This window comes from Aedes albopictus, chromosome 3 (genome assembly GCF_035046485.1).
Source record: "Aedes albopictus strain Foshan chromosome 3, AalbF5, whole genome shotgun sequence".
Taxonomy (NCBI): domain Eukaryota; kingdom Metazoa; phylum Arthropoda; class Insecta; order Diptera; family Culicidae; genus Aedes; species Aedes albopictus.
Window position 1 is genome coordinate 291381308 of NC_085138.1, and position 27881 is coordinate 291409188.

The window sequence follows — 27881 nt, forward strand, 5'->3', positions numbered from 1 at the left end:
AAAAGTCAATGGGTAGAAATGATGATCACGAATCGTAATTCAGTGATTATGGAACAGGAATCGGAAGGGTTTCTTAAATTTTATCGGTTTTCCAATAATTAGCTGATACTTCTATAATATTAATATTGCTCTATTGTTTTACCGCAATCAACAATTAATGTCAATATCTAATCTTACTAACTAAGAAGAACAGCCTATGTTCAAAAGAAGGCAAAATTCACTAGATGAACATCAACGGTTTCGGCGCAAAAAACTATTTTTCTTCAACGAAACTATTCTCTCTAGTCCAAATAGTGAATTTTTCCTTGTTCTAAACACAGGCTGTTCTTTCTAGTTTCACTGTAAGACTAGTTTTTGGCATAAATTGTTGATTATGTTAGAACCATAAAACAATAGTGGTATTGCGGAACTAATACTTTTATTATTGAAAAAAAAAAATAATACATAAATCTTAAACCCGTTTATTGTTTCTATATTTAGAAGAAGGAAAGATTCATGGGTAAAATACAGTAGCTTCAACTTCAACAATTATTTTAACAGCATAAAAGGAGAAAACGAAAAAATATGTCCATTCGGCAAAATAGCTTTTTGCCATTTTTGTTATTTGGCCATTCGGCAAAATAACTAGCATCATTGATATTAAGATTCTATAACAGTAGCCGGAGCGCCATTAGCCATAATATCATAAGCCCAAATATGTTAAGCCCATGTTACAATCACCGTGATAAGGGATATTGGTTAAAGTTGGCGCAAATAAACTAAGAAGTTCATCTAGAAAGAACAGCAGATGATTAAAAGAAGGAAAAAACTCTGCTGGAATTATTAGAATTAATTTACTCAAAAACAAGCTTTTTTAGCATTTGATCAAGTGATTTTCGGCCTAATGGTACATTCAAGCGAGCATTCAAGCTTGTGATATTAGGGGTACTGGCTTTCGGGCAGTGACAGTCAGACTAATGGTATAGGTAAAACCGTCACTTAAGTTATTATTTTTGTGTATTTTACTTGTTGCTTCCAAAAGGTTTTTGTTTATGGTATTCGATTGACTTAAGTGTGTGATCAACAATTCTAAGTAATTTTGCTGTTTGGCACAAACATTATTATTTAAAGTGATCATGTTATTATTATTGTCAAAAATAAGCTTAAAAAATTACTTTATGCAATTCAGTACCATTATTTACATTTTATATAACTCATTTTCGTATCATAATGGGCAATTTTTCCGAACTGGCTCATTATGCAACTGAAATGAGTTGCATAATGAAAAATAATTGTATAATGTTCATAATGCAACTCATTTGAGTTGCATTATGAACATTATGCAACTCAAATGGGTTGCATTATGAAAAAATTCATTGCATAAAATTTTGTAAGGAACTCGTTGCAAAACTAATTTTTTTCAGCACTTTTCGTATTTATCCAACTCGGCAAGCCTCGTTGGATAAATGTACGACTCGTACTGAAAAAATCAACTTTTTGCAACTCGTTACATAAATAACTATTTAATTCCGTCAAAATAATATTTGATCAATTGGATCCCCATCATGATCAACTTGTCCACAAGACAATTTTTTTTATGTCTTTATTTATGAGATTTTCAGCCCGACTCAAGAAGACAAATTTGTGGAAACGTTCTAATTGAAAAAATAAGCTGTTGTGCGCAATAAAATAATTAAATAACATAAAAGATTTAATGTATTGTGAAGTCTGAAAGGTTTGAGTTCACATCATTTTTTTGTTTGAGGGTGATTTGACCTTCTTCAAACTATAGGCTTTTCTTTAAAAGTTACTTTAAACCATTTCTTGTTTGCTCTCAGTTCTAATAATTTATTTAACTTTCGCATATAAATCTGAACAAAGATAAAATTTTATATTTTTACAATCGTTATTGTGGGCTAAACGATCCCAAACAAATAAAAAACAAGAAAATTTTAAATTATCATTAGATTGGGAACACTTCTGGATTGAGAACTTTGGAAAATTTCTGGGAAATGGTACTTTCTGGGGAATGGTACATTCTGGCAAATGGTTTTCTGGGAAATGGTTCCTTCTGGCAAACGGTTTTCTGGGAAATGGTATTTTCTGGCAAATGTCTTTCTGGCCAATGGCATTCTGGCGAATGGTTTTCTGGCAAATATCGCACAATCACTTAAAAGAAATTACCCAAAAATTCTGAAAAGGGGAGCATAGAACCCTAAGAAGGATTACTTCAGAATCGTGAAAAAGGTTCCCTCAAAATACTGGGCTGGATTGCCAAAAAACCTGAGGTATACTCTCACAGACTTATTAAAGATAGGATTCCCCCAGAATCCTGAGAATAATTCTCCAGAAACCTTTCAAGTATTGTAGAGTGATTCCCCCATAATCTTGAGAGGAATCATACAAGGGGTTCTTCCAGATTCCTAAGAATAATATATCTAGAAACCTAAGCATTTTTCCGAAAATCTGATAAGGATTCTTCCTGGAAGGGATTACGAAAACTTCTGTAATGGACTTCCCCAGCATCTTGTGAAGGATTCTCTGGAGTTCTGAAAAGCATTCCCACATAAAACATACAAGTTATCGCAGATTTCTGAAAGACATTCCCTCAGAATCTTTGAAAGGACTCCCCTAAACTCATGAAAGAGATTTTCCCAGAATTCTGAGAGTAATTCCTCTAGAATAATTTAAATTATTACACAAGAATATCAAGAGAATCTTCCCAAAATCTTGTCAGGGATTTCCGCTGATTACTAAGAGGGACTCTCCCATAATTTCTGGGATTTCTGGGAGCAACTGCTCCAGGATACAGAAACAGAACTCTACTGGGATTCTCGTAGAATGCTGAGAAGGATTTCTTCCGAACCTCAAAAGAAATTACAAAATCTAGGCGAGGGATTTTCCAATATCCAAATTTCTCTAGAGAATTCTGCCCAGAATCTCGTGAAAGATTCTTCAATAATTAATAATTCTGAAAGAAAGTGCCCTAGAATATTGAAAAATATAGACCAAGAATCCCGAGAATTTCTCCAGAATCACGAGATAAATTCCCCAGAATCTTGACGGGGACTACAAGAACCTTGGGGAGAGTATCCGAAGACTACTTAATGATATTCCCCCAGAATCTTAAAAGGATCTAACGCAGAATCCTGAGAAGGATACCATTACAATCCTGTGTGGATTTCCCCCAGAATCCTAAGAAATATTCCCCCAGCATTCTGAGAGGAATTTCGCCACAATTCTGAGAATGCTGAGTATGATTCTCCAAGAAGTCTGAGAGGATTTCCTGAGAATTCTGAGAAAGATTTCCTCAGAACTCTGAGTGGGACCCTAAGTGAGGGTCTTCCAGAATCTTTAGAGGAATAAACCCAGATCATCCAGAAATTTCTTATAATCCTGAAAGGGTAACGTAAACGGTGATCAAAGCAACCATAAGGGAATCTTGAAAGGGATTTCACTCTTGGTAGGGAACCCTGGTAGGAAAAACCCCAAAATCCAGAAATGAATTTCCTTAGAATCCAAAGATTTCCTAGAACTCTGATATGTATTCCCATATGATGATACTGCTGAGAAAAAAATCCTCCATATTTTTTTAAGGAGACCCTTCCTTAACTGTGAGGATACCTCTAAAATTCTGTGAGAGATTCCTTGAAAATGCTGAAAATTATCACACCAGAATCCTGAGAAACCTTATTCTAGAAAATAGAGAAAAACTCTTCCAATAGGAATTCTATTTAAAATTTCCCTAGAATCCAATTACTCCAGTTTTCTGAGATGGATTCTCTCAGAATGTTCAATAGGAATTCTTCCAGAATCCTGAGGGATTTCCGCAGATTCACGAGATGGATTCTCCCTGAATCCTGTGACCGATTGCCTCAGAATCCTGAGAGAAGTTTTTCCTCGGGATTCTCCCAGAATGCTTAGACGGATATCCCCAGGGCACCCTTGTGGATTCTTCCAGAATCCTGAGAGGGTTCTCTTAGAATCCTGAGAGAAATTCTCCTGCAGTATTGGAATACATCCCGTTAGAATCCCAAAAAAGATTGCCACATAACCCTGAGAGGGATGCTCTACATTATTAAAAGAAATCAATCTAGAATCCCGAGAAGAATTGTAAAAAAAATGTTCGGAATCCAGAGATGGACTGACCTAGAATCCTGAGAAGGATGCGCTGGAACCCTGAAAGGGACACTCTAGACCATAAGTAGGATCTCTTTAAAATCCTGAGAAAGATTCACTTAGACTCCTGGGAGGGATTACCCAAGGAACCTGATATACAGGAATGCCTTGATTTAGTGAACCCTAGATTAAATAGACCCTCGATTTTATTTACTTCGATTTTGTGTACATTTTACATTTTTTTAATGATTAAATTCTACAGTGCATTCTAAAAAAGTAATTTATTATTTTGAATCGAAAGAAAAATCAAATGTAAATAAAATCGATACGATCGATTTCGTGGGGTTTCAACATCGATTCAAAAAATCAATTAATCGGAAAAAATCATCAATGTTGCGAACATCGATTCAAAATTGCCCAACGCTTCTGTTCGCAGCCTTGAAAACAAAGCCTCATGTCAATTCACTTAGTATATTGCATGGCCATAGATGAGAAAATATAACAAGGTAGATAACAAGAGAAAAACAAGAATAACGGAAAAACTCAACATCATCCAATTAATGAGACTGAAAATTCGTGCCAAGTTTTTAGAGTTACAATTAGAAAGAAACCCAATAAGAAATCAGGTCCTCTCTCTCCTCTTCTTGGCGTAACGTCCTCACTGGGACAAAGCCTGCTTCTCAGCTTAGTGTTCAATGAGCATTTCCACAGTTATTAACTGAGAGCTTCCTCTGCCAATGACCATTTTGCATGTGTATATCGTGTGGCAGGCACGAAGATACTCTATGCCCAAGGAAGTCAAGGAAATTTCCTTTACGAAAAGATCCTGGACCGACCGAGAATCGAACCCGTCACCCTCAGCATGGTCATGCTGAATACCCGTGCGTTTACCGCCTCGGCTATATGGGCCCAAGAAATCAGGTACACTTTTTTAATTAGACAAAATGTATCAACGTAAAATTTACATAATTTTCTCATTCCCATTCGACCGAGGAAACACGTCGATAGAGGAACGATCCTCACCGTCATCCAGTCATTCCTCCGTTCTCTGCAAAAGCATACTTACCTGGCACAGGGGTTACCGTGATCAGCAAGGCGGTTCCCCCAGGGTGAGACCGGGCCATTGCACATCCGTGCCTGGTTGACTCCTGTGAATATCCCTCAAGTGGATATCTCGTGTGTGTAATTTTTGATATCCGGGAAGTGCGTTCGCGGATGATAAATAATAAATGTATTTGATGAATAATGGGCTGCAAAACGGTGAGTCGATAAGGAGAGCGTCCAACATAGCTCTGGTCCTCACAAGTTCCTACCTCATGCTTCCACGGGTCAAACGATGACAAAGGCCGCCAGCTAAGAGTTGTGTGCTTAGCTGGTAGTGCAGCCTGGGCACTGTTGTCCTTCTGACTTCAGCTAGATTGAGGAGGTATGATCCGAGCGTCTGTTCACCAAGGAGGTGCGGCTCAAACAGCGTCTGTTCTGGCATCCAGCGGCTGAGTATGAAATGCTGTATTGCGTCAGCTATACCTAAGAAGGCAGCCCCTTCAACGCAATGTAGGCAGCGCGGCCCCGGTAAGGTAGCCTGCTGAAAACCTTCAAACACCCAGAAAAGCAATAGTAGAGTAAACGGATTGATTCAACGGCAACAGACCCGGCAACGAATAAAGGACAACGATTGGAAAGTCGGATCTTGGAACGTGAGAACTTTGAATGAACCCGCACGTGTTGGGCTCCTGGCTCGTGAACTGCGGAATGTCGGCGTTAATGTGGCTGCTATCCAGGAGATACGCTGGCCCAAAACTGGAGAACGCGAATTCCGAGCGGTGGATCCTATCGCCAACACTTCATTCAAGTACCACATCTACTACAGCGGCGGCGATAAGGCAGAACGCGGAGTTGGCTTTATAGTGATCGGGAAGCAGATGAAGCGAGTTATTCGGTGGAAGCCGATAAGCGACCGAATCTGTGTGTTGAGGATGAAGGGCAAGTTCTTCAACTACAGCCTGATCAGCATCTATGCGCCAACGAACGACAAACCCGATGACATGAAGGATGAGTTCTATGAGAGCCTTGATAAGGCCTACGGAGAGTGCCCAAAACAAGATGTCAAAATAGTCATCGGAGATGCAAATGCGCAGATCGGCAGAGAAAGTTTCTTTCGGCCTGTCATTGGAACGGAAAGCCTTCATTCTGTTACCAACGATAATGGTCTGCGCCTTGTGACATTCGCTGCTGCTAGAGGGATGGCAATCAGCAGTACCTACTTCGCACGTAAGAATATCCGAAAACACACCTGGCGACACCCGAGTGGTGACACTTGCTCCCAGATAGACCACGTGCTGGTCGACGGGCGACATTTCTCGGACGTCATAGATGTGAGGTCCTACAGGGCCCGAACATCGACTCGGATCATTATCTTGTAGCCGCTAAAATTCGGGCGCGATTATCCAGCGTCACGAGTTCAAGAAACAACAGGACGATGCGTTTCAATACCCAGCGCTTGTCAGCCGAAGGGGTTGCTGCACAGTACCATCAGAAGCTAGACGAGAGGATAGGAGAGACCAACGGATCTGGAGATGTCAACAGCTTGTGGGGAAGTATCCACGAAGCAGTGACAACAACAGCGCAAGAGGTGATTGGTACCGCTCAGCGACGCCAACGTAATGGTTGGTTTGACGAGGACTGCCAACGAGCGACGAACGAAAAAAATGCCGCCAGAAGTCGAATGCTAGTGGCCGGTACCCGGCAGAACAGAGAGCGGTACAGGGTTGCAAGAACAGAAGAGAAACGAATCCACCGCAGGAAAAAACGGCAACACGAAGAGAGTGTTATTGCTGAAGCGCAGGAAAGTATGGACAGGAACGATATGCGGAGATTTTATGCAACTGTCAATGGCACGCAGCACAAGACTGCGCCAGTGCCCGCCATGTGCAATGACCGGGAAGGAAATTTGCTGACAGACAAAACAATGGTGGCAGCCAGGTGGAAGGAGCACTTCGAAGATTTGTTCAATGGTAGCAGCGAAGGAGCACCCAGGAACAGGATTAACATAATGGATGACAGTCAAGCAGTGGAACCACCAACACTGGATGAGGTTAAAAAGGCCCTTAAGGAGCTGAAAAACAGCAAGGCTGCTGGGAAGGACGAGATCCCGGTCGAACTTCTTAAGCACGGAAGCGAGCAGCTACATCAATCAATCCATCAGATTATTATAAAGATTTGGGAGGATGAAGAATTGCCCACTAGTTGGTTGGATGGCCTCATATGCCCAATCTACAAGAAAGGGCACAGACTGGAGTGTGCCAATTACAGAGGGATTACCCTTTTAAATTCGGCGTATAAGATACTGTCGCGTGTCCTGTTCAACAGACTGCGACCTCTTGAGGAGTCCTTCGTCGGCGAATACCAGGCTGGTTTTCGTGAGGGCCGATCAACGACGGATCAAATGTTTACCCTGCGGATGATCCTAGATAAATTTCGGGTATATAACTTGCAGACTCACCATCTGTTCATTGATTTTAAAGCAGCGTACGATTCAGTGAAAAGAAATGAGCTTTGGCAGATAAAGTCAGAACATAGTTTTCCGGCGAAACTAATTAGGCTGATACGCGCAACGCTGGATGGATCAAAATCAAGTATTCGGATCGCGGACGAAGTGTCTACGTTGTTTGTGACCTTGGATGGATTGAAGCAGGGGGATGCTCTTTCAAATTTATTGTTCAACATTGCACTCGAAGGAGCGATTAGGAGGTCAGGCGTGCAGAGGAATGACTCTATCATCACACGGTCGCACATGCTCCTCGGTTTTGCGGACGATATTGATCTCATCGGCATCGATCGTAGGGCAGTGGAGGACGCTTATGCTCCTCTGAAGAGAGAGAGAGAGAGACAACGAGGATAGGCTTGACGATTAACTCTACCAAGACGAAGTACATGATAGCGGGTAGAGACAGAAGCAGGCCTAGTGGTGTTAGTGCTGAGGTAGTGATTGATGGGGAAGTGTTTGAAGTTGTTGAAGAATTTGTTTATCTTGGAACACTTGTGACATGTGACAATGACGTTTCCCGTGAAGTGAAAAGGCGTATTGCAGCTGCGAATAGGGCCGTTTACGGATTGCGTAGCCAGCTTAGGTCCCGTAACTTGCAAACGCAAACAAAATTCGCTCTGTATAAGACGCTGATTCTTCCGGTTGCCCTCTACGGTCACGAAGCGTGGACGTTAAAGGAGGTAGACCGAAAAGCTTTTGGAGTTTTTGAGCGCAAAGTGCTGCGGACAATTCTCGGTGGGAAACAAGAAAATGGAGTGTGGCGCAGACGCATGAATCACGAGTTGTACCAAGTGTACGAAGATGCGAATATTGTGAAACGTATAAAATACGGCAGACTTCAGTGGGCTGGACACGTAGTGCGAATGTCGGAAGAAAGAATAGCAAAAACAATATTCAGCAGAGAACCCGGTAGAGGTAGGCGACTTCGTGGGCGGCCGCGAACTCGCTGGCTGCACGCGGTTGAAGAAGATCTACGATCCCTACACGCTCGGGGAAACTGTAGGAACATCGCCCAAGACCGACGAAGATGGTGCTCTACTATACGCTCGGCATTGGAGTAAAGTTACTTTGTAGCCAACAAGGTAGGTAGGTATTTGATGAAAAACTACCCAAACAATTAGGCAAAATCATAAAACTCATCGGATTTATTAAGAAATTTTCTCTACGACTCTAATTTCACTTTAAAATTTCCAAAAGGTCGAATTTCGACAAAAATTTTCCGAGAGGGGGGGTGACATGAATCGAAATTTGTGTCAGCCTTAATAAAAATCAAAAAAAAGTTATCCAACATCAAAACTATAGCCTGTAAATGCATAGGCAACATAGAACGAAAATCGTGTTAAGTACTGTTCCTTTGAATTCCACTAAGAATTTGCATCCTTTGACAGATACGTATTTCGACCTCAACTGTAAGGTCGTCTTCAGTGTCTTGTACTTGATTCGACTAGTACAAGACACTGAAGACGACCGTACAGTTGAGGTGGAAATACGTATCTGTCAAAAGATGCAAATTCTTAGTGGAATTCAATGGAACAGTACTTTACACGATTTTCTTTTTACTTACAGATATTCCCCCAACAAGCCCAGGTTAATCATCATCAAAATAGAACGACAAATTTAGAACTCAAACCCCTGACTACGCCACAGTTTCCCAGCCTTCGTCCGTCACCGCCCTGATTGTGTACCGTGATGTACGTGGTGTGTAGAACACGCATTAGTATCGCAGTTCAGTACATACCTTCTGGATGTCGATATTTTGACTCATGTACTCAGACTAATCTCACTAATGTTTTCTCCTTACGATGACAAGCTGGAACGAAAAGAAAATTAAGTAGCACACGTTCCGTCCGGTATCAACCAACCTAATAATTGTTTACACGCACGCCTTCGGCACGCACTCGCCGCCGTCCGTGGGCCTTTGATATCGATCCGGAATTCGGGCGAATCAATATTTGCTAATTGGTATGGCTACGGTGGTGTCACGAGAACCCGGCATATTTAGATATATGCAATTGAGCAGCGTGGGAGGGCTGATAAATAAATCAAGAGAGAAAAATTTATGCGCGATGATTTCCGTAAGCGATCTCATTAATTACCAGGGGGCTTATTGGATCGAATTCGTTTATTGGCGATAATTAGCCAGTCAATTTATCTGTAGGGATTCGTGATTTATTCCAAGAACGATTGAATTCATTGCAGAGGTCGGGATGTACCGGTTATCAAAAATTACAGACAGGAGATATCCACATGAGGAATATTCGCAGGGGTCAACCGGGCACGGGTGTGCAATGGCCCGGTCTCACCCTGGGGAAGCCGCCTTGCTGATCACGGTAACCCCTGTGCTAGGGAAGTATGCTTTCGAAATGGTTGAGTGAAGAACTACATGCTAACGAACAAAGTTTCTCTACTGACATGTTGCTTAGGGAAACAGGAATGAAAAATCAAGCATATTCTATATATATTCCTTTGTGTCTAATAAGGTGAGAATTCTCGTAATTATGCTCATTACGATTCAACCGTCAGTTGAACTTTTTTTTACTGATTAAAGAATATATTAATAGCTTTTTTATTGGATCAACTCATTTTTATTACCTACTGGCAAAGCCACATATCAATATATTCGTTTTTATCTTTAAATTATAAAATTCTAATTGCAATGCAGCATGTCAGCATCAAGCATATGTTTGAGCCTTCCCTGATGTTGAATCCTAACGATGTGAATAAAGTTCTATTAATAAATTTCATTGAGTAACTGACTACCACAGCTTGGCTTGATAGATTTAGTTTGATGGAGATGCTTAGTACATATTTCTACAAGTCTGTATACTACATAGATCGAAAAAAGAGTGTAAACTTCTGTGGCATATAATGCACATGTTTGGAGCGTGGGATATCACAGAAGTTTACATGAAATATCATGTATAAGTCATAAAATATCATGTAAACTTCCATTACATGTCATGTAATTCATCATGACTCTGAGTGTTTACATGACATATAACACAAATTTACATGATATATCATGTAAACCATCATAACATCAAGTTTACATGACTAAAATGAAGTTTACATGACGTGTAGATCTCATTATTTTTATCTGTGTAACTCAGTCCCCTGCCAGGCCAATACGTCACATAATTTTGAGAGATTAACATTGAATTGTCAGATTTCATTGTAAACAAGCTTTCTTCATTGATTGAAGGATTTGAAGCTTTTCTTATAGGATATTCTTGTTTTATTCTTTGGTACCTAAATGCCACGTGGCGTTTTATAGTTGCCGTTGAATGCTATCAGTGAGAAAAGCTGGAACCTTGCAGAATTCCACCTGTTTCAGTCAGAATACAATGTCAAGATTTAGAAGAATATTTAAGTGTTAATCGTCATGTCATAGAGTCATCCTAAGGCAGAGCTGTCATAATTATTATAGATTTAAGATCGGGATGTGCGCGCACGCACTTCCCGGCTACCAAAAATTACGCACACGAGATATCCACTTGAGGGATATTCACAGGAGTCAACCAGGCACGGATGTGCAATGGCCCAGTCTCACCCTGGGGGAACCGCCTTGCTGATCACGGTAGCCCCTGTGCCAGGTAAGTATGCCTTCGAAATGCATGAGGGAATGACTGGATGCTAGCAAAGTACGTTCATTTATCGATGGTTTCTGTAGAGAAAACTACAGGTATAAATATTTTCAAATTGGCTTTTTTCGATTAATATCGAAAATAATTCTTATTGCAATTTATAACATATATTTTCTACTATCTTCGTACCAAGACACGGTCATCGCAACATGCGTTGTAGCCGTTGGACTCTCTTCACTAAAAATATTGTTTTAAATTTATGCGCGTGTGTTTATAGCTGGGAAACAAATTTTGTTTCGGTCTTTTGCCAAGAATAAAAATTTGAATCAAGAAATCGAGCACCACAATTTGGTTAAGAAACGTTGCCAAAACTTACCATCAAATTAATTAAATCTAAATATTAATCAATTTATCTCAATTTTAGACTGAAGACTTGTTTTTGCATACCTATGGATTGAAAATTCATTGTGTCAAGGATAGGTCAAAACAGTGTACAGGTCTAATATACATGATTATAACCATATACAATATCTTTGCGTTGCGTTATATTCTGAACGAATCAGATAGCCCAAGTAACAATCTTAATTCTATTTGGTTTTATTTGTTCTTATGATAGTTTTATCGTAACATTGCATATTCTAGTTGATCTTATCAGAGTTTCAGCTGAGCACAACTATTCTTCGTCAATATGTGGTTTTAAAAACACCTCCAAGAATACTTGAGGTTCAGTTCATAAAACCATAAACACAACAAGAACTGTTGTACTTATTTTCAGTTTTATAAGGTTCTTGTAGTTTTCTTCAATCATCCGTTCTTGATCAAGAGCAACTGTTCTCGCATGAGAACAGTTTGGTACATGAAAAATAGAAGAAAAAACTCAACCATCAGATTTTGATTCTCATCGTTCCATTATTGCTGCCAATCAAGAACACCTACCCGGAAACCCAACCGCGACGCGGTGCGCTGCAGGGCCAAGCTCCTCCGGTTGCAGCATCCGAAATGAGGTGGTTTGGTCATTCAGGCCGTCAATTCCCGTGCAATTCGGATTCCAATCATCGATCTTTAAAATCAACAACTACTTACCTGTTGGAAATGCTGACCGGAAGAATGAGGCACTGTACCGCATCACCGGTTATAGAAAAAGGTCTGCCTTGCCGTTGCCAACCCGGTACCAGGGTGATGATTAAATTCTTCGGACGATATTCACAAAATCCACCGCGGTGCGATAATTAATTGTTTGTTTACAATTTGACGAACATGATTTATTATGTTCTCGGCGAAGTTTGCATAAACCTACATCAAGAACGTTAAAACCTGAGTACTCTTGAGAAATACTTCTCACCCTTGCTTAAGATGAAATAAATTTAAGACGTTCTTGATGGAGGCCCACCAGGCTGCATTGAGAACGTTATAAATCCTAGTGTTCTTGAGTTATGCTTTTAGCTCTGGCATGAGTTTAAAGAAGTTTAAGACGATCTTATGGTGATGTTGATTAAAACCATCGATAATGGACCGACCATCGGCCTAGATTTCAATGGAAGCCATGTTGAGAAAACTCATGAACAATGTTCTCATGGCCAGGAATAATATGTTTAAATATTTTATTAGTGCATTATAATGGAAGCGCGTTGCAATTTTTGGAAGTGTCTTGCAACATATATACGATGAATTTTGCTTGGCATTTGGCATCCTTGTTACACCACGGAAATATTTCCAATTTGTGTCATAAATTATTCCCACTTACAATAATCCCGGGTAGAGCTTAATGGCAAAAAAATGGCAAATTTTACCATTAAAACAGAACGTTTGAATGGCAAAATGTGTTATTTGTTTGTTTGAAATAAGAGTTAAAATAACAAAAATAATAAAAAAAATTTGGTAGCAGAAAAACATAAAAATAACTTATTTTGCCATTGTAATAACAAAGTAATGGTAAAGCATGCAGATTAAATTGAAGAACAAAATAAGTTATTATTGAGATATTGATAACAAAATAAGACCCAAATTAACTGTTATCGGTGAATAACAAAATATGACATTCTTGAGTTATTGATAACAGAATAAGAACAAATTTAGCTGTTTATGTGGCGATCAAAATAATGGTAGGTTTAATTGTTCAAATTCAATTTTAAAATAATGGTAGATTCACTTATTATTTCAAAGTAGCAGAAGAAAGGTAAAATGAGCTATTTCTTTTTTTTTCTTCAATAACATTCAAGTTCATCAATCAATGTAAAAACAGTTTTATTTTGTGGAAATTAAAAACTCAAAACGAAACGAACTTAAAAATCAAATTCACTTTGATGAACGTAGCCACCGTTATGCTGGAAATATACAATATAATAGTTAATGGTATATTAAGAGTAAAATATGTTATGGTGCCGAATGTTTATAAATAATTTCTCACAATATCAAAATAATGGTAAATTTAGCTAGGAATGTAAATTATGTTATTGTTTTGATATTTTATACAATTCATTATAAAAGGTGCTAAATTGCAAGCTTTACCATGATAGTAATTTCGTTTCATGAATAACATATCAATGACAAGATTTGCTATGATTGTATATTTTGCTATTGATTAGCCATTTTTCATAATAACAGAAGAATGGCAAAACGAGATATGATGACAAAACCAGTTATTATTTTGTCCTTTGTTTGCCATTAGCCTCTACCCGGGATGTGTCATTTTTATTGTGTTTTTTTTTTAATTTATTTCATCAAACTTTTCTGTCGACAATTAAGCTGCATCAGCAACAACACTGACAAATTTCTTATCGTTTTATCGTGCACTTGAAGAATTCTACAAGGAGAGAGCAATTCGCCTTGAGGACAACTTGGGAAGTACAACAAGTTTTAAGAGAAATTTAAAAACAACTCTTCAAGAGCATCTTAGGATGGGCCTCTTTGATCTTATGGCGGGTTTATGGTTGAGTTGATGTTGTTTTGCAGAGCAATTTGGTTTATGCATGGTTTTAAAGCACAGGTGTTGAAGAATACTTCAAAAGTATTATAAAATTAATTTTGTTACTTGGCATGCCTAGGCAAAAAATGACATTGAAGGGTTTTTACCCTCGTTTTTGTTTCAGTGTATATGTAAGTGTGATGTATCACATTTTTATAAAACAGTACTAGATATACTATCACTACGATAAAAAAGTTTTATCATAAAATTTTTTGTTTGAGTTCCCTGACACTTTTTTGGATTTTTTTTGGCCTCGGCTAAACGAATGTCTATCACTGTATTTCCCACGTTTCTCGGTTGATTTTGATTAGTAGTTAATTGATGTCATAGTCGCTTTTCGAATTTTTACAATGTTAGTTGGTCATATTTTCTTTAAATAAAGCAATTAAAATCGACCGAAGAATTAATAGTGGGAAGGAGATTTGTAGCACTTAATTGTGCTGATAGATTCGAAGCTAACGTGCGAACACTTGAACGCATTGTTGACGTCAATGCGTTCGACGTGACATTTTGGACAAAAACTGACTGCTTTTTATTAGCTGAACAACGTTACTTGTGAATGACTAGGTTGACTTTCTAGGCCACGCTTGAGAAAATGACATTTTCATAGTATTCCATAGTATTTGTAGCGGCATGAATACGTAATAGTTGACATGCAATCTTTATAATTTTAAAATTTTATTGCAATCAACTGACCAACTTGGCGTATTTTTGTTTATCTATTATATGGCATTATGACACCAACAGAAAAATATCAGAAGTTCAGTTACATGTTTCTGTGGATTTTGAACCGATGACAATTTAAGGACACAAGAGATGAACCCAGAGAAGTAGAAAACGATTAGCGAAATCAAGAAAATAATTTGACACAGGATCGACTATATTTTAACATACAGGGTTCGATTGATTCGATAAAAAAAAAACAAACATATGACAACTGACTTAACGAGGAGGAAAACATATTGAACCTTACCACAAAACCAAACAAGAAGACAAATACAAACCGTGTGACCATAACACTACATAGGCAAATCCTGACTGACTGACCAATTGAAAACTTTCCAATCATCTACCGTAACTTTCAGTTGCAACAGTGTCTTTATGGATATCATTTTCCGCGCACGGCTGCCAAACTGCTTCTGAAAGATTTACGTACTCTTTTCTATCTTCGAGTCTAGTGTAGAGGTTTCAACTCTATTCAGAGTGCAGCTAGAAACCTAGCAAAAAAAAAATATGTACTCGATGAAACTTTTTCATTTTTTTTTGTGTTGCAGCTTATACCTTAGGCTTCTATATGCAGCTTTATTTGAAGTTCTATATTCGCTACAAAAAATATGAAAAATTTGTATATGTTCAGATCATTCAGAGGAAATTGATCATATTTTGGCCAATAAAAGTGCCATGTGTTTTCAACTTTTTTAAACTCTTCTAATGTAATATTTTTATACAGGACCTACTTAACTACATATGAAGAGTATGTCCTATGCATTTTTCATTCAGTTAATGCTCTTTCATTGATGGAAAACGTTTGGCAGATTATATGTGCAAAATATGGTAATTTTTTAAACATCGCCAACTACATAAGAACATTTTTCATATTTTTTTTAGAGAATATAAAAACTCAAACGAAGCTGCATATGAAAGCGTTAGGTATAAGCTGTAACACAAAAAAAATAAAAAGTTTCATCGAGTATATATTGAGATATAATGTTTTAAAGATGTGTTCAAAAATCTTATAAGTTTTACTAAAAAATCTATAACTTTCAGAAAACTTACTCGATCTCGCTCAAAATTTTACAAATAGAGCTTTAATATATGGCTTATGATTGGTCAAAATTTCAGCCTTTTTGATTGACGTATAAAAAAGTTATAAACAATTGAATGAAAAATTATTAAGACCAAAAAAATGCTGTACGGACAATTGTTTGATACACTGTAGGTAATGAGAGTATGTGAATAAGGAAAGCTCTTAACTTTCCAATCAGCGTAAACATAAACTTAACTTATAGAATTGCAGTAAGAATTCTTACGAGTCTTGCCTAATTGGACGAAATTAAAGGGGTGAAAATTTACCCAGCTGTCTTCATTCTCGTTTCATTATACAAACAAATCGATAGAAGAACATCCATCGCTGGCATCCAGTCCTTCTTCTTGAACCTGAAAAAGCATACTTACCTGGCACAGGGGTTACCGTGATCAACAAAGCGGTTCCCCCAGGGTGAGACTGCGCCATTGCACATCCGTGCCTGGTTGACTCCTGTGAATATCCCTCAAGTGGATATCTCGTGTGTGTAATTTTTGGTAGCCGGGAAGTGCGTGCGCGCACATCCCGATCTCATAAATGATTAAATTAAGAAAAATTACAAGAATTTTTTCACTCTGCAACGATGTTGATTTGCTTTGTTTGCTTTTCGACTAATTTGTTCACCTCTTCAAAACAAATACCATGCGCCTCCATGGGGACTTCGGACACAGTTGAGACGGTTTAGGCTTTTGGAATTTTGTACACACTACGATTCTATACATAACTTTCCCATGTTGTAAAACATACCATTTATTGAAAACACAGCTACAGTTCCAAAAACGTTATTCCTCTCTGGTGACAAATCAGTATAGAAAATCGTGGTCAAATAGATCGCCGGGTCGAAATTAAACTTTATTCGTTAAATTTACCACTGAACTAACTAGGTAATCATTTTTCTTCTTCTTGGCGTAACGTTTCCTCTGGGACAATGCTTGCTTTTCAGCTGTTCTATGAGCACTTCAACAGTTATCAACTGAGAGCTTCCTCTGCCCATGATCATTTTGCATGGGTATATCATGCGGCAGGCACATAGATTACTTGATGCCCAAGGAAATCAAGGACATTTCCATTACAAAAATTTCCTGGGCCAACCGTGAATAGAAACCGTCACCTTCAGCATGGTCTTGCTGAATACCTAAGCCCAAAAATTAAGGCATCCTAGAATTTGATTTCACACGAATTTTTGGTAAAAAATTACCATCGCAATATAAAATAGATTTACGCTAAGTATTACACCACTTTCTTAGAAAATGATATACCATTTCGCGTTACTATTCGTGATTTAAAGGATATTTTTACAAATTAGTGAAAACATGCAGAACATTTCAAAGATGTTCAATGCTCTTTTTTTTTAAAGATAACTCAACACGTAACAAAGAGGTGTAGTTGTTTCAAAACATGAAACCTGTTTCGTTTGTATAGAGGATTCAATAAGGAAAGCTCACAAAAAAATGATCAATCGTAGTTCGAATTATGATATTATATAGTGAAGCTGATTTCTCACATAACAATTTGAATACCTTCATTAGTTTTCATTTACCATTCAGGACGCGCGCCATCAAGCAACCGAAATTGCACACCGCTCGCACTGTATACGACGAGCGAGGTTTTTTGGTAGTGTTGTACTTTTTACAACAGCGCGCTGAAGGGTTAAAAAACACGATTGTAACTACATATGTGTCTGTGTAATGACAAAATAGGGTGTTTGAATGAGAAAAGCTTTATTCCAATCAGTGATTTTGAGTTTAAAATTGCAATAAGAATACTTACGAGTATTTTCGTGTAATTGGACGACGAAGTCAAAGGGGTCTGTTTTCATATTCATGTATAAAACATGTTTAACTGTGTGCGCACATCCTAAACTTATATCTAAATAAAAAATAACAAAAAAAAGGTCTCCTAAATTATCTACTTCACATTAATGTCAACATGACACTGTAATACAGTTGAGTAATACAAAGTTAGAACTCTGTTTCAAATATATGTGTTGATTCTGAATTGTTCAATCAGCAATAGTAAAAACTACAACAGTTGTACGATCACTGTGTCTGTATATGTAGGTAATGATAGAACAAGGCGATCGAATAAGAAAAGCCACAATTTTTTCGATCAATGAAAAATTAATACTAACGTTTAAATTGCAATAAGAACATTTACGAGAGTGTATATAAATTTTACATGATTTTTCATTCTTATTTACCTATGCAAACATATCGATAGAGCAACGTTACTCGTCATCATCTGGTTTCTTCCTCAAGCATTTCAAAAGCATACTTACCTGGCACAGGGGTTACCGTGATCAGCAAGGCGGTTCCCCCAGGGTGAGACCGGGCCATTGCACATCCGTGCCTGGTTGACTCCTGTGAATATCCCTCAAGTGGATATCTCGTGTGTGTAATTTTTGGTAACCGGGAAGTGCGTGCGCGCACATCCCGATCTCACATGATTAAATTAAAAATAATTACAAGAACCCATTCACTCTGCAACGATGTTGATCTACTTTGATTTCTTTAACATCGGTATCTGATAAATTTTTCACCTCGTTTGAGCTGAGTGACACCCTTCAAAACAAATACCATGCGCCTCCATGAGCCTTGTATTGTGATACAATGCAGGTATGGGACAAACAACAAATTCTCGCTCCAGTCGACTTTTTTTGATTCCATTTAGGTCCCATATGAACTGTGCAAAATTTCAGCGCAATCGGTGAAACTATAATTTAGCGCAAGCGGTTCAAAGTTTTTATAGGATTTACTATGGGAAAAGTTACACTTTCAAACAAAAAATCCTAGAGGTCATCATTTGTCTCCTTAATTCAAATCGATCAATGCTTCTTGTAGAAAAATCATTAATGAAACTTTCTTTCGAAGACCGCAAAATGATTGGATGCTTGTGGAAAAAGTTATTGATTTATTACCGATTAGTGATCCAACGAACGGCTTTTTGTTTTGTTTCATTAGCAGCACTGTAGCTGCTGCCTTGGCTGCTGCTGTTTCTGGGGGTGGTGATGACTCCCGCCACCCCATGCAACAACGGCAGCAGCAGTGCTGCAGTCTTGCTGAATACCTACGACTAAAAATTAAGACATCCTAAAATTTGATTTCATACGAATTTTTGCTAAAAATTTTTCATCTCAATATAAAATAGATTTACGCTAAGCATTACACCACTTTCTTAGGATTTATTACAAAAATAAGTATAACCATACAAAACATTTCAAACATGTTCAAAGCTTTTGTTTTTTTTTTAATATTTCTCAATACTTAACAAAGAGGCGCATTTGTTTAAAAACACGAAACGTGTATCGTTTGTATAGAGTAATTAGTAAGGAAAGCTCAGAAAAAATGTTCAATCGTAGTCCGTATTATGATATTATAAAGTGAAGCTGAGTTTTCACAACACAATTTGAATGCCTTCATTGATTTTCATTGAAAAACATTGTATCTACATATTTGTAAGTGTAATGACAAAATAGGGTGTTCGAATAAGAAAAGCTCTATTCCAATCAGTGATTTTAAGTTTAAAATTGCAATAAGAACACTTATGAGTCTTTTCGTGTAATTGGACGAAATCAAAGGGTTCTGTTTTCATATTCATGTATAAAACATGTATAACTGTGTGTGCACATCCTGAACTTATATCTCCAAAATATCAAAAATAAAGGTCTTCTAAATTATCTACTACGCTTTAATGTCAACATGACACTGTAATACAATTGAGTAATACAAAGTTAGAACTCTGTTTCAAATATATGTGTTGAATCTGAATTGTTGCACCAGCAATAGTAAATACTACAACAGTTGTACGATCACTGTGTCTCTATATGTAGGTAATCACAGAACAAGGCGATCGAATAAGAAAAGCCACAATTTTTTCGATCAGTGAAAAATGAATACTAACGTTTAATTGCAATAAGAACATTTACGCGAGCATATATAAATTTTACCTGATTTTTTATTCTTGTTTACCTATGCAAACATATCGATAGAGCAACGATGCTCGTCATCATCTGGTTTCTTCCTCAAGCATTTCAAAAGCATACTTACCTGGCACAGGGGTTACCGTGATCATCAAGGCGGTTCCCCCAGGGTGAGACCGGGCCATTGCACATCCGTGCCTGGTTGACTCCTGTGAATATCCCTCAAGTGGATATCTCGTGTGTGTAATTTTTGATAGCCGGGAAGTGCGTGCGCGCACATCCCGATCTCATACATGATTAAATTAAGAATAATTACAAGAACCCATTCACTCTGCAACGATGTTGATCTGCTTTGTTTTCTTTTACATTGGTATCCGATATTTTTTTCACCTCGTTTGAGCTGAGTGACGCCCTTCAAAACAAATACCATGCGCCACCATGAGCCTTGTACATATTGTAATACAATGAAGAGCGTCTAGGTTCAACGAATCTTGTTGCCCAGATTACTTTCCCATGTTTGTTCCCATTCTAGAAAACGCAACTGACGTTCTAGAACGTTTAAAATATGCTTAATATAGCACTATTTAAAAAATGCTTAATCTAGCAGAAAAACGTTTTATCAATTCGACCTCGTTTTACGGCACCGTAAAACAGAGCAACATTGATACATTTCTATCATGAATTTGATAATATTTTTCATTGATACCGCTACTGTTAACTAATAGTATTCGTAATCTGCAGTATCAAGCAACGATAAGACATAGAAATCAAGAAAATTGTATGTCATAAAGGTATAAACGAATCGACATGAATGCTAAATATGGTGTTAAGTTTGTACTGTATTAGAATAAGCCATTATAATTTCCGGTTTTTAATAGAAAAAAAAATCTATTAACTCAAAGTGTTTAATACGTTCATATGAAATTGTATACCTTCTGGCGTTATTCGCAAGAAGGATGATATTAAAATATGATTCTATATGTGTATTGGTGATGGCAAAACGAGCATACCTTTTACAATTGCAATCAGAATCCTTATTGCAGAATCCTTAAAGTCTAATTGAACAAAATTAAAGGGGTAAAACTTTACCTAGCTGTCTTCATACTCGTTTTATTAAACTCGTTTTATTATTGAACAATCGATAGGAGAACATTCATCACTGGCATGCAGTCATTCTTCTTGAACCGGAAAAATCATACTTACCTGGCACAGGGGTTACCGTGATCAACAAGGCGGTTCCCCCAGGGTGAGACCGGGCCATTGCACATCCGTGCCCGGTTGACTCCTGTGAATATCCCTCAAGTGGATATCTCGTGTGTGCAATTTTTGGTAGCCGGGACGTGCGTGCGCGCACATCCCGATCCTAAATCTATAATAACTCAGTCCTTCTCCATTAATGTCGACCTACTCTTGTTTTCTTCAGTGTCGGTTTTAAGAAATTAAACGACGTAGGTATTTGAATGTGCGCTCATATTCTGATCTTATACCAATAATAACTAAACCAAAGGTCTTCTAAATTATCTACTTCTTTTCCTTTCATATCGACATCACTCTGTTTTTACATAGACTAACTTCTGAAAATAGGTATCACATGGAGACGTGACTACATACATCTGAATATGATTATTAAAATTAATTTTCCCCCAGAATCTCATCAATATGTCCTAGCTGGATCAGATAGAGCTTCGAGCAATGACTGTGTCTTAACAAGTAGCAAGTAGGTATGAAAAAATATAAGAAAGTCTTATTAGAAGAGCTCTATATCCTTTATTCTGTGGCAAATAAAGCCTATAATGAAGTCTAAATTTTCAATAGATTTCATAAGGGAATTCCCACATTTTTAAGTGAACAATATGAAACAAGTATAAAACATAACTGATTTTCTTATTCTCATTTGACCGAGAAAACCAATCGATAGAAAAACGGTGCTCATTGTCATCAGGTCCTTTTCTCAAGCATTTCGAAAGCATACTTACCTATCTCAGAGGTTACCGTGATCAGCAAGGCGGTTCCCCCAGGGTGAGACTGGGCCATTGCACATCCGTGCCTGGTTGACCCCTGTGAATATCCATCCAGTTTGTGAAATTTTTGGTATCCGGGACGTGCGTACGCGCCTATCCCGATCTCATACATGGTTAAGTTATGAATAACTACAAGAACTCTGTCTCACTCTGCAACGATGTGGATCTGCTTTGTTTTCTTTTACGTTGGTTTCAGATAAATCAGGCCAAACATTTCAATAGGTCCTATCTGCAATTGAGAGGCTCTCTTTGTTCACTTTCTCTTTCAATTATTGCAATGTAATGGTACACTATTCAACTATTTTTGCAGTGCAAATCAAAAGACGATTGTTTTGACCATCGTTCAATACAAGGAGACAATCATAATACTAATAATCAGCTGAGATATTAACGAAAGAGAGGAAAACCAAAGAGAGCCTCTCTTCTGCAGATAGGACCTTTAGACATGTTTGGCCTGAAATGTTTCACCTCGTTTACGCTGAGTGACGCTCTTCGAAACAAATACCATGCGCCTCCATGGGGCTTGCGGCACTGTGCAGAGCGTCTAGATTTAATCAATTATGTTGTTTACATTACTTTCCAATGTTTGCTCCCATTATTGAAAAAGCAACTGAAGTTCCAGAACGTTATTCCGCTCTGGTGTCAAAATGGTACCGTAAACCATGGTAATGCTTATCACCAGGACATTATTTAAAATATATCTAATCTAGGGGAATTTTTATTGTTTTATTTCTTCCATATGAAATTGTCTACTTTTTGGCGTTACATAACTTGCTTAAAAAGTTTTGAACATCTATCGATTTTTTAACACGTACCAAGGAGGCATACTTGTTCAAAACAAAGAGTGCAACGTTTTCATAGAGAAATTATTAAGAAAACCTCAGAAAAATTGATCAATAGCTTATTATTTTCCAATCAGTGAAAAAAAAACATAACTTTCAGAATTACAATAAGAATTCCTACGACGAGTCTTCTTGACTAATAAGACAAAATAAAGGGGTAAAAATTTACCCAGCTGTCTTCATTCTCGTTTCATTATACAAACAAATCGATAGGGAAACATTCATCGCTGGCATCCAGTCCTTCTTCTTGAACCTGAAAAATCATACTTACCTGGCACAGGGGTTACCGTGATCAACAAGGCGGTTCCCCCAGGGTGAGACCGGGCCATTGCACATCCGTGCCTGGTTGACTCCTGTGAATATCCCTCAAGTGGATATCTCGTGTGTGTAATGTTTGGTAGCCGGGAAGTGCGTGCGCGCACATCCCGGTCTCATACATGGTTAAGTTAAGAATATTTGAAAAACCCGTCTCATTTTGCAACGATCTGCTTTGTTTGCTTTTAGGTTGGTCTATGACAAATTTTTCACCTCGTTTGAGCTGAATGACGCTCTTTAAAACAAATACCATGCGTCCCCATGTGGCTTGCGGCATAGTGCACAGCAGGTTTAATGAATCTTGTTGTTCACATCTCTTTCCCATGTTTGATCTCATTATTGAAATCGCAGCTGAAGTTCCAGAACGTTATTCCTCACCGGTGTCAAAATTGTACCATAAATCGTGGTAAAGTTGATCACCAGGGCACTATTTAAAATATGTTTGATCTAGTGGAAAAACTTTTGATCAATTTTATTCAGCGATCAGTTCGACCTCGTTACGGTACCGTAAAACAGAGTGAAATTAACCCGTTTTCAAATGTCGTCAGTGTACAAATATAACGACATTAATGCCACATGCGGTGTGGAGTTCGGAGTTACTGTATTGTAATAAGTCTCACTTCCAAATTTTTCATTGAAAGTTTACTTCGCAATAAAAAAATAAATTTACTCAAACTTTATAATTACTTTCAAATGAAATTGTCTACCTTTTGGCGTTATCCACAACTAGGAGTATTTTATATTTAAAAATCTAATAAAATCATGAGTTGTTTAAAAAGTTTTGTACATCTCTCGAAATGTTATGAACAATTGCTTAACACGTTCCAAGAAGGTGTACTAGCATCAAATATAAAAAGTGCAAAGTTTACATGGACAAATCATGAAGAAAATTGATCAATATTACCTCCGTTTACAGAAACTTACCAATACAATTACATAAGATGCCTTTATTGAATTTTATTTAAAAAAATAACTCCATGTTAATGACAAAATAGAGTGTGCAAATAAGAACGCCCTTCATATTCCAAGCTGCGAAAAAAAACATAACTTTCAGAATTGCAATAAGAATCCCTACGAGTCTTCTTGCCTAATTGGACGAAATTAAAGGGGTAAAAATTTACCTAGCTGTCTTCATTCTCGTTTCAATCTACAAGAAAAATCGATAGAAGAACATCCATTGCTGGCATCCAGTCCTTCTTGTTGAACCTGAAAAAGCATACTTACCTGGCACAGGGGTTACCGTGATCAACAAGGCGGTTCCCCCAGGGTGAGACTGGGCCATTGCACATCCGTGCCTGGTTGACTCCTGTGAATATCCCTCAAGTGGATATCTCGTGTGTGTAATTTTTGGTAGCCGGGAAGTGCGTGTGCGCACATCTCGATCTTATATCAATAATAACTAAAATAGAAGTTTTCCAAATTATCTACTTCTTTTTTCATATCGATATTACTCTGATTTTTACAAAAATACACTTCTGGAATAGGAATCAAGCGTCTCCATCTGACTACATATGCACTAGTTCTATCATACTAATACATCCTACTGTGATGCAGTTTAGAGTTCTTATTGTATTTACATGCTGAGTGGTTGTATTTCAAATAAGATTTCACTGTTGAGAAATCAAAATGCACGAAACAAAATGCAGCTTAATTCATCTAAATCAGAGTACCGTGATTTCGGGAGAAATTGATCGACGAGAGAGCCATTTTTATTTGGTAAAAATAACGCTTTAAACTTAAAACAATTTGTAAAAACTGTTCATCATCTAGCTCAAGAATTATCGAATGATGAGCTTACATGTGTTACAGCCAATTTGTTACATATTTCTGTATAAAATTCAATATTTTCCGAAACTGCCTGTCAGGCGAACTTCAAAGACACTTTCAAACTTTTGTTACCGTAGCTGTATCGCACATGGAATAAATATTCGAATGAATGTTTCCAGCTGCCAAGTATTCGCTAAACCCGATTTCGTCATCAAAAACTCTATAAATATTGAAATTTATGTATAAAATTGTACTTTTCCGGGAGTTATAAAATATTTAGTATGGACATTGCATACTTTCAGACGTTTTCTTAAGATTTATTAAATTTCAAACTTAAATAGTTAAAGTTTTAGTAAATTTGTAAAAATTTTGCATAGGGAATCGCGCTACTTGGGCGGTGGCTTCTATATTCGTCTGTTTTCCACTATAACTCAGTCAATCTTGAACCAATTGACACAATTCTTGGAATGCGGTGAGATAGGTATAGTATCTACCCGTGTACAAAATTTCAAGTCAATCGGTTCAAAATTGACCGAGTTACAGTGGAAAACAGACGAAAATAACAGACGAAGAAAACCACCGCCCAAGTAGCGCGATACCCTAGCTTTTCGCATTCCGGAGTGGTTAATTCAGAAGGAAAAAATATTTTCAGCACTTACAAAAACATTTCACTGACTGATCAATTTCACCCCGAAATTAAAATTTTTGATTTTTTATTTCAAATGATATTTTTTGTAATAAAATGATTTGCAGTAAAAGTTTTAACCTCGTTGACTGATGAAGCCCATGGCCGTACTTGTTTTGAAGTATACATTTTATCCATATCGATAAGTATTCAAAAATGATTCGCCAAAAACTACTAAAAGTGATCAACTGCACCCGAAATCACGGTAGTCACTCACAGTTATGCCAAACGCCACAAAATTTGTTAAATGACTGTGTCTCCATGTATAGGCAACGATAAAACGAGACGATCGAATAAGAGAAGTTATATATTCTCCAATTAGCGAAAATGCAAACACCAATGTTTAAATTTCAATAAGAATATTTACGCGAATACATATAAAATTCACCTGATTTTTACATTCTTGTTTCCCTTAGCCAATAAATCGACAGAGAAACGTTTCTCGTCATCATCTGGTGTCTTCCTCAAGCATTTCAAAAGCATACTTACCTGGCACAGGGGTTACCGTGATCAACAAGGCGGTTCCCCCAGGGTGAGACTGGGCCATTGCACATCCGTGCCCGGTTGACTCCTGTGAATATCCCTCAAGTGGATATCTCGTGTGTGTAATTTTTGGTAGCCGGGACTTGCGTACGCGCACATCCCGATCTTAAATTCATATAAGGTATAATATCACAGTATTTTCCTCCGTTTTCATTTTTTTCTTTTATGTTATTTTTAGCCTCAAGAAATTTTATAGCGTATTCGTAAAACTGTTCGTATCGAGCTTTGTTCGTATGACAGCTGCAAGGCAAAAATAGTACATGTTAATTTAAGTTTCTTAGATCAAATTGAAACAAAAAAACTCACTTAGATAAGATAAAATCATAATAATTATTATTGAATTATTCAGAACGACCCTGATTCAATAGATGAACTTAAATCATGCGTATTTGAGTCCCATAGTAGGGCAATGCTCTTCGAAGACTACATCTCTGACTTTCATGAAATAACAGTTTGTTGGGAGCATTCATCTCTAGTTCGGCGAAACTCATATCGAAAGCAGCGTTTATTTTACGTCAGCTTCAATGCTGTAATTTATTTCTGTTTGTATTAAAAATGTACTTATAAAATATAATTAGGGTCTTACATGATAGTTTCAGAGCCTATTCTGGTACAGATACAACCGCTCCAACTGATAGTAACTTTAACACTATCTAATGCATATCACAATGTGCATGGAATAAATATACGAAATGGTACTTCAAATACGTGTTGCCAGTTTCACTAAATTTCTTGCATAACCGCCGCAACACAGTTAGTCTACAATGTCGTTGGCAAGTGTGAATTATTGAGTCATATAATATCGAAATATATTTCAAATTATTTCAAGAGTTTCAAGATAGCTGCTGAAGTTTATTAATCAAAATATGCAACACCTATTTCAAAAGAAACAGTATGTGTATACTAATTTGCATGACCATGAGGATTACCAGCAAAATGTTTCTCCAAAACCTAGGTGTTGTATATTCTGATTGAATTTGGTGGTGCGATGAACAGGCCAACATTTGCACGTTGTTAGCATTTTGAGGAAAATAAGTCAAACACCAGGGCCCATATAGCCGAGGCGGTAAACGCATGGGTATTCAGCATGACCATGCTGAGGGTGACGGGTTCGATTCCCGGTCGGTCCAGGATCTTTTCGTAAAGGAAATTTCCTTGACTTCCTTGGGCATAGAGTATCTTCGTGCCTGCCACACGATATACGCATGCAAAATGGTCATTGGCAGAGGAAGCTCTCAGTTAATAACTGTGGAAGTGCTCATAGAACACTAAGCTGAGAAGCAGGCTTTGTCCCAATGTGGACGTTACGCCAAGAAGAGAGAGAGAGAGAAGTCAAACACCTTGAGGCATGAGAAATGGCTATGTCTATACATTTAGGTTAGAAAATATAAACCAAGAAATCCTATAAGAAAAGCTCTAAATACTTGAATCAGTGGAGAAGGAACAAAATAAAATTAAAATTGCAATAAGATTGCCTACGAGGAATTTTACAGTTTTTTTATTAAAATTAAAAAGATATCACACTTAGGTACCTGATTTTCTCATTCTCATTCCACTAAGGAAACCTATCGATAGAGAAACGTTGCTCGTCAGCATCCAGTTATTGCCTCAAGAATTTCGGAAGCATACTTACCTGGCACAGGGGCTACCGTGATCAACAAGGCGGTTCCCCCAGGACGAGACTGGGCCATTGCACACTCGTGCCCGGTTGACTCCTGTGAATATCCCTCAAGTGGATATCTCGTGTGTGTAATTTTTGGTAGCCGGGACGTGCGTGCGCGCACATCCCGA

General features: G+C 37.7%; 10 non-coding genes and 2 pseudogenes across 10 annotated transcripts; 10 read left to right on the forward strand and 2 right to left on the reverse strand.

Moving 5' to 3' along the window:
* Positions 1-5156: 5156 nt before the first annotated feature.
* Positions 5157-5314, forward strand: LOC115257917 (U1 spliceosomal RNA). The gene has a single exon (XR_003893410.2). It is a non-coding gene; the product is annotated as a U1 spliceosomal RNA (small nuclear RNA).
* Positions 5315-9847: 4533 nt separating this feature from the next.
* Positions 9848-9999, reverse strand: LOC115257948 (U1 spliceosomal RNA; annotated as a pseudogene).
* A 1081-nt stretch (positions 10000-11080) lies between these two features.
* Positions 11081-11246, reverse strand: LOC115257939 (U1 spliceosomal RNA). Its single transcript, XR_003893431.2, has one exon. It is a non-coding gene; the product is annotated as a U1 spliceosomal RNA (small nuclear RNA).
* Positions 11247-16361: 5115 nt separating this feature from the next.
* On the forward strand, positions 16362-16527 carry LOC134284331 (U1 spliceosomal RNA). The gene has a single exon (XR_009995765.1). It is a non-coding gene; the product is annotated as a U1 spliceosomal RNA (small nuclear RNA).
* A 1741-nt stretch (positions 16528-18268) lies between these two features.
* On the forward strand, positions 18269-18434 carry LOC115257915 (U1 spliceosomal RNA). Its single transcript, XR_003893408.2, has one exon. It is a non-coding gene; the product is annotated as a U1 spliceosomal RNA (small nuclear RNA).
* Positions 18435-20036: 1602 nt separating this feature from the next.
* Positions 20037-20202, forward strand: LOC134284330 (U1 spliceosomal RNA). The gene has a single exon (XR_009995764.1). It is a non-coding gene; the product is annotated as a U1 spliceosomal RNA (small nuclear RNA).
* Positions 20203-21112: 910 nt separating this feature from the next.
* On the forward strand, positions 21113-21278 carry LOC115257923 (U1 spliceosomal RNA). The gene has a single exon (XR_003893416.2). It is a non-coding gene; the product is annotated as a U1 spliceosomal RNA (small nuclear RNA).
* Positions 21279-21885: 607 nt separating this feature from the next.
* LOC134284333 (U1 spliceosomal RNA) lies at positions 21886-22040 on the forward strand (annotated as a pseudogene).
* Positions 22041-23043: 1003 nt separating this feature from the next.
* On the forward strand, positions 23044-23209 carry LOC115257927 (U1 spliceosomal RNA). The gene has a single exon (XR_003893420.2). It is a non-coding gene; the product is annotated as a U1 spliceosomal RNA (small nuclear RNA).
* A 1102-nt stretch (positions 23210-24311) lies between these two features.
* LOC115257936 (U1 spliceosomal RNA) lies at positions 24312-24477 on the forward strand. Its single transcript, XR_003893428.2, has one exon. It is a non-coding gene; the product is annotated as a U1 spliceosomal RNA (small nuclear RNA).
* Positions 24478-26028: 1551 nt separating this feature from the next.
* LOC115257942 (U1 spliceosomal RNA) lies at positions 26029-26194 on the forward strand. Its single transcript, XR_003893434.2, has one exon. It is a non-coding gene; the product is annotated as a U1 spliceosomal RNA (small nuclear RNA).
* Positions 26195-27715: 1521 nt separating this feature from the next.
* On the forward strand, positions 27716-27881 carry LOC115257914 (U1 spliceosomal RNA). The gene has a single exon (XR_003893407.2). It is a non-coding gene; the product is annotated as a U1 spliceosomal RNA (small nuclear RNA).